The sequence below is a fragment of the Bufo gargarizans genome, chromosome 10, assembly GCF_014858855.1.
Source record: "Bufo gargarizans isolate SCDJY-AF-19 chromosome 10, ASM1485885v1, whole genome shotgun sequence".
NCBI lineage: Eukaryota > Metazoa > Chordata > Amphibia > Anura > Bufonidae > Bufo > Bufo gargarizans.
This window is the reverse complement of record NC_058089.1, coordinates 112,178,298-112,184,957: the sequence shown is the minus strand read 5'-3', so window position 1 is coordinate 112,184,957 and position 6,660 is coordinate 112,178,298. Positions and strand designations below refer to the sequence as shown.

Below are 6,660 nucleotides of genomic sequence, written 5' to 3'. Positions count from 1 at the left end.
GCAGTATTATAGTAGTTAGATTCTTGTACATAGGAGCAGTATTATAATAGTTATATTTTATGCTAGGCAATCTGTAGTTTTTATAAAAAACATTAAGCAGTGTGTGTGAATTTTTTGAGGGGAGGTAAAGCACCGATAAAACGGCGAGTCAGCAACTTAGATTTTTGGTTTCCCTTATGATTTTCACCCGGATCACACAGATCGATGTCATCAGGGAGAGAGAGGTGAGTGCAGATGCACAGCTCTCTCACTGATCAAGTAAAGAGCTGTATTTGCGGAACATTAAGGAAACAGTCAGGGGCTCTGGCCATCCCTGCTTATGTCTACCGATATTTCTTCCTTTTTTTCCCAGCAGATGGTGATAGCGGTTAACCATTCCTTCATATGTTTTGCCGATTATGTGAATGTCTTTCTGTCTATATGCATTGATAGTGGAGGACGTTAGTCTGAAGAAAGGGGGTTACCCCCAAAACACATTATTATTGCACTTATGTTTAACAAGGCGGAACTTTGCGAGCAGTAATTGGGCGCAAATAGATTTTTCTGGGTTTATGTAACCAAAACAGTCAGCAGCTCTATTTCATAATTCTGTATAAACCTCCTGAACCAGTTTCCTCTGATTCACATGAGGGGAGGTGCCAGGGTAATGGGATAATATTTAACATGGGCATAGCTGGATAATGATGCCAGTAAAACTAGATCAGTGATTATATCGTGATTTGCTCAATGCCAACTAGAAATGTATAATTTATGACATTAGATCTCCTCCTGCAACTAATGACTCTGACCTAGAAGAAGAGCGTCCACAGCGCACAGGACATGGCGATTCTGCCGCACATTCTGCTCCTCAGCATTCTCATTCTGACAGCAATTGCAAAAGGTAAAAAAGAGGGTGCAAGATACTAGAGGGCAATATACCAGGGAGTAATACAAAACCCAAGTAATAGTGCTGCACAGCGACCAGCAAATCCAGAACATGGCCACCATTAATACTATAACAATAATTGCCTTATGCTACTGGAGGCAGTATTATAGTAGTTATATTCTTGTATATAGGAGCAGTATTATAGTAGTTATATTCTTGTACATAGTAGGCAGTATTATAGTAGTTATATTCTTTGAAAATTTTCTTTTTATTGAGAAAATGGCAAAAAAGACATACTGCATCAACAGACAGTGACATAGACAAAATGATGATCAATAGCGTACATCGTTTAGAACATACATATCAGACTGTGATCATGGGCTTGACAGAGTTCCGTGCGAAGATAACAGGGCAGCAAAGATACCCATTGTGCAGATACAGACAATATAACCACATCACATAGTGCTAATACAATATGGCAGTAAATTATGTGTCCTTACAATGTACACCCATCTTGTAGCATGTCTAGTGAACATAATATCACAAAGAGTAGAGGAACAGGAGGGAGGAAAAATCAGGGAGGGTAGGGAATGGGTGAGGGGGGGAGGGAAGGAGAAAAGGGAAAATTGAAACCAACAATCCGTCCATGACACTTGTACATATGTAACACATCCGTTAAATAAAGTGCAAAATGAAGTTTAATCATATAAGCAGGTACTATGCCACACTGTCTCTGACATGTTCTAGACTACCTGACAATAATGTGTGAGTCTCACACCTCTTAGTGGGCTTCTGAATTACCACTTCTATGAGACCCAGATGTCTTGTCTCTAAATAAGAGCCATGGTGTCCACAGCTTGACATATTTATTGTGGTTCCTGTCCTCCCAACTCGCCAGCTCCTCCATACGGCAGATATGGTCTACTTTATTCAGCCATGCCTCCACAGAGGGGGGTTCCGTGCACAACCAGTGCTGCGGGATGAGCAATCTCGCGGCCTGGAGTAATTGGGTGGTCAAGCACCTTTTAGAGGGAGAGAAAGAGAGAGTTGGGAGCCACAGGAGCACAAGGGTAGGAGGCACGTCTATAGTGACTTTTGTTATTTTCTGAATAGAGGATAAGACCCCCTCCCAATATGGCCGTATTTTAGGGCAGTACCAGAAGATGTGGGATAGAGTCCCTGCACCCTCCAGACATCGCCAACACTTGTCGTCCTGTCTCATGCCCCTAATAAACATTTGCTTTGGAGTTAGATACCACTGGGTAAGGACTTTATATGTGTGCTCTTGCACTCTGGTACACCTTGAAAAGCCATGGGAGTGAGCATGTATTCTCATTATATCAGTTTCATTCAGTTCAATTCCCAGTTCAGTAGCCCAGTGCCTCAGGTATTGCGGCATTCCAGGGGAGCGGGGGTTAACCAAAGCCAGATAACACAGAGAGATCAGCTTACGCGGAAAGGACTCACATGTTAAGATTTTCTCAAACCATGACTGGGTAGGCCTATGTCTGTTACCTTCAATTAGGGGTTTGGAGACTGAGTTGAGCTCGATTAGTTCCAGGAAGTTGCACGATTTAATAAGGTTGTGCAATGGATGATGGGCCGATATGTCACCCACGGTCGCCCCCAAGAAATCCTCAGTTGTGAACTTGCGCAATTTCTGCCATGTCATAGCTATCTGTTTAGAGTTTGGCCTTATAGCAAAGGGAAGGAGATCAGCTGGCATAGAGGGAGAGGGGTTGTTTAAGAGGTTAAGTTTGCCGGATAACTGTTGAATTACTGAAGCAGTGCCTCTAAGCAGGACTTGTGATCTGAGATTAGAAGACGTGAGACCCCAGAGGCCCGCCCTTTGAACAGAGGAGAGTTGGGCCATCTCCAAGTCACCACACCAGGTTTGGAGTTTAGTAGCGTGCAACTGAATCCATCTTTTCAGATGAATCGCCTGATAATATAAATGTGCATCTGGTAACCCAAACCCCCCCGTGCTCTTACGTTGTATCAGCCTACTATGAGCCAATCTGGCTGACTTCCCCCCCCATAGGAACGTTCTAAATAATCTCCTGACCTGGCAGAAGAAAGACATAGGAAGAAAAACGGGCAACATCTGCATTACATAGAGGAGCCTGGGCATGATGAAGGCCTTCAAAAGGTTCTTTCTACCCATCCAAGAAACATATGGGATTTTAAGTGAGTGGAGCTGTTTCTGTATCTCGCTCAAGAGGGGTTGATAGTTTAAGCTAAAAGTTTGGTCTAGATCCGCTGGCAACTTAATTCCTAAATAGGAAAGATGAGAATCCTGCCAGATAAACGGGGTTGTGCCCTTCAGAGAGGAAACCACTTTGCTTGGCGCAGAAACGTTCATTGCCTCTGACTTCGTATAGTTAACTTTAAAATTAGAGATCCTCCCGTACAATTCAAAAAGGGATAGGAGATGCGGAAAGGCCTCGACAGGGTTTGAGAGCATAACCAGGAGGTCATCCGCATAAGCGGCATTTATGTATTCAGCAGAGCTACCTCTGACCTTTAGGCCCTTTATACCAGGGTGTTCCCTTATAGCTTGCAATAATGTCTCCATTACCATGATATATAGTGTGGGTGACAGAGGACAACCTTGACGGGTCCCGTTTGTAATCGGAAATGGTTGAGATAGTGTGCCATTCACCCTTATACGGGCACTAGGTTCACGGTAGAGAGACATAACAGCATTTTGGAATTGCTCCGGAATGCCGAATTTATGTAAAGTTTTCCGCATATAACCCCAGCTCACCCTGTCAAAGGCCTTTTCCGCATCCACACCCAGAAGGACTAGTGAGGCCTTTTCCACTTTAGCTAACTGCATTGCTGATAGAACCCTGCACGAGTTCTGGTTTCCCTCTCTTCCAGGCACAAACCCGGCCTGGTCCGGATGAATCAGCTTAGTCAAAAGGGGAGCAAGGCGGGAAGCTAGTAACTTTGCCCATATTTTGACGTCTACATTGACAAGCGAGATCGGCCTATAGCTGCCGCACTGGTTAGGGTCTTTACCAGCCTTTGGTAGGATTGTGACTGTCACTTCTAGGGATTGCTTATGGAGGGTAGAGCCATTTAAGAGGGAGTTACACCAAGTGGCTAAGCGTGGGGACAAAACTGCTGAATTTTTTTTATAATACCCCACAGAATACCCATCAGGTCCCGGACACTTCCCCATTGGCATAGAGCTCAAGATTTTTGCTACTTCCTGGGGCAGTGAGTTGTTCCCTATCTTTAGTCTCTAATGTGGGCAAATTGAGATCCCGCAAAAATTTGTCAGCCAACTCCTCAATATCAGCCTCTGTATCACCTTCTGGGCATTTGAGACCATGGAGCTTACTATAGAACTTGTGGAATTCTCTAGCAATATCTGAGGTTTTATGTAATAGCTTGCCCTCCTTATCTTTAATTCCAGCTATATATGAAGCATCTTTTCTCTGCTTAAGGAGCGCCGCCATAAGCTTCGTCCCCTTGTCCCCATGAGCATAGAAACGGAACTGGGCATACTGGTAAGACTTGGCCTGATGATAGTTAAGGTGGTCTTTTAATTTTTTCCTAGTTAGTGCTAGCTCTTGTTGGGCCTCAGTAGTTTTGGATTTCTTGTGCAGGGATTCCAACGCTGTAATCTTCTCTAATAGTGTGTGAAATGTTTTTTGTCTTTCTTTCTTTTTCCTACTGCCTAAGGCAATCAGCTCCCCCCTTATGACCGCTTTATGCGTCTCCCATACAGTGGTGACAGAGACGTCATCCGTGGAGTTCTCTTTAAAGAATTGCTGTATCTTTGCTTCTATATCTCTCACTACCTCCTCATCATCAAGCAAGGTTTCATTCAGTCTCCATTGCCTAGAAGGCTGAGGTAATTCAGAGAACACCACGGATGTCGTGACAGGAGCGTGGTCAGACACCGTCATAGGATCAATGGTGGAGCTACTCACCATTCCAGCGTGAATATCAGTAATGAAAATATAATCTAGCCTGGAATAAACTTTGTGTGGGGCTGAAAAGAATGTGTAGTCTAGATCTGTAGGATGGGTCAGTCGCCAGGTGTCCAGTAAATGGGCCCCTGCCAAGTGCTTGTTAATCCTACCAATAGCTGCTTGAGTCAATTGAGAGGAGTGATCAGAAGCATCCATTAGCGGGTTTAAGGCCACGTTAAGATCCCCCCCCCCCCCACCAAACAGATACCCTCTGCAAAAGCAGTTAACTTAGACAATGTAGACCTCAACCATGCCCCTTGACCCCGATTAGGGCTATACAGACTCGCCAGTGTTACAGGTGTAGTCCCTATCTTACCCTTTATGAACATAAAGCGTCCCTCTGAGTCAGTCAAAGATGAAGTAAGGGAGAAGGGAACCCTTTTGGAGATGGCAATCCCCGCGCCCCTGGAAGCTTTGGCATGAGAACTGATAAACCACTGACTAAAGTAGGACTGGGAGAGTTTGGGGACATGGCCTAGCTTCAGGTGCAATTCTTGGAAAAAACAGATATCAGTGCGTCTCTTCTTTAACAATCTGATTACCTGCGAACGCTTCTGAGGGGTATTAAACCCCCGTACATTGAATGAAGTGCAGTTAACTGCAGCCATCATGGTAGTGATATATGTAAGTACTTGCGTATGATGGAATATGTGTACATGGACAGGAGAACAGGGGAAACAAACAGAGTAACGCCTTGCTTTGAGCAAGTTCCTTTGTACCTTTGAGCCAGAAGATTGTTAAAAATAACAACATGGGAACTTCTTCAAGCCCAACATAGTCAAAGGAGATGATGGAACTCCATGTAGGAGCATAGGAACCACCGGTGACATAGTGAGAGCAGGCTGACATGATCAGTGTCAGATAGTACTACTCCTGGTCACAAATCAGGGTTCCCACCCCAAAAAGTGTGCCAAAAAGTTATCACATTTGTATGAATAAAGCCACTATCTTGACTGCCGGAGAGAATCTGGCTATTCATAACCGGGAGACACAAAATATTATATGCACCCTCTTGGTGCCGACGTGAAGGAATGTGCTGCAAACATAACTTCTATGGGAATCACCCATACCAACAATGAGCGAATGCAACTTTTCAACATATGCCCGTAAGGCACTAACCGACCTCATTTAAAATGCGCTCCTACAACATAATAAGCATTAACTGAGGAGCCTACATTAACAAAGACCCACATACGACCTGCTGAGAATGTTCAGGTAATTCTTTGTTTTGCTCTTGGGCCTTTTCTTGATGGTACTTTTGACCACCTAGAGCTTTCAGGGAGTTCTGGAAGCGGGACGCCAGTGTCCGCCGAGGGCAGCCATGATGGTATGTCCTGTGGCGTGGTGTTAAGCAGCTCCCATGCCGCCGGCAGATCACTGGGGGTCCGGATAGTGCACCTCTTGCCGTCTCTAGCAAAAGTGAGCCCAAAGGGAAAAAGCCATTTTAAGGGAATCTTGCTGTGGCGTAGGATCTCGGTGACAGGCCGCAGGATTCTTCTTTTATTCAAGGTTGAAGGCACGAGATCTTGAAAAAGCAGGATCTTGTTGCCGTCATATTTTATCTCTCCCTTCTCTCTGGCTGCCTTAAAAATCGCAACGGTATCTACATACCGCAAGAGTCCACAGACTACATCCCGAGGGGGTTCTCCCTCCTTGGGTTTGGGTCGCAGAGAGCGGTGGATGCGCTCTATTGTGACTGCAGCCGCACCTTCAGGGCCCAGCAGGGATGTGAAAATGGCGGATGCTGCTGCAGGAAGGTCCTCGTGTGGCACCGCTTCTGGTAATCCTCTGAAGCGTACGTTTTTGCGC

The 6,660-nt window shown here is 45.1% G+C and overlaps 1 protein-coding gene across 3 annotated transcripts in view; it reads left to right on the top strand.

The window, feature by feature from the left end:
* The first annotated feature begins 765 nt into the window (after window positions 1-765).
* Window positions 766-6,660, top strand: part of LOC122920664 (fatty acyl-CoA hydrolase precursor, medium chain-like) — an 85,591-nt gene continuing 79,696 nt past the window's right edge. For 2 of the 3 annotated variants that reach the window (XM_044270345.1, XM_044270342.1), the window contains exon 1: window positions 776-880. The gene's annotated coding sequence lies outside the window, so the exon portion shown is untranslated. Of the gene's footprint in view, window positions 881-6,660 lie in introns of all 3 variants that reach the window. The other variant, XM_044270346.1, reaches the window with a different exon arrangement.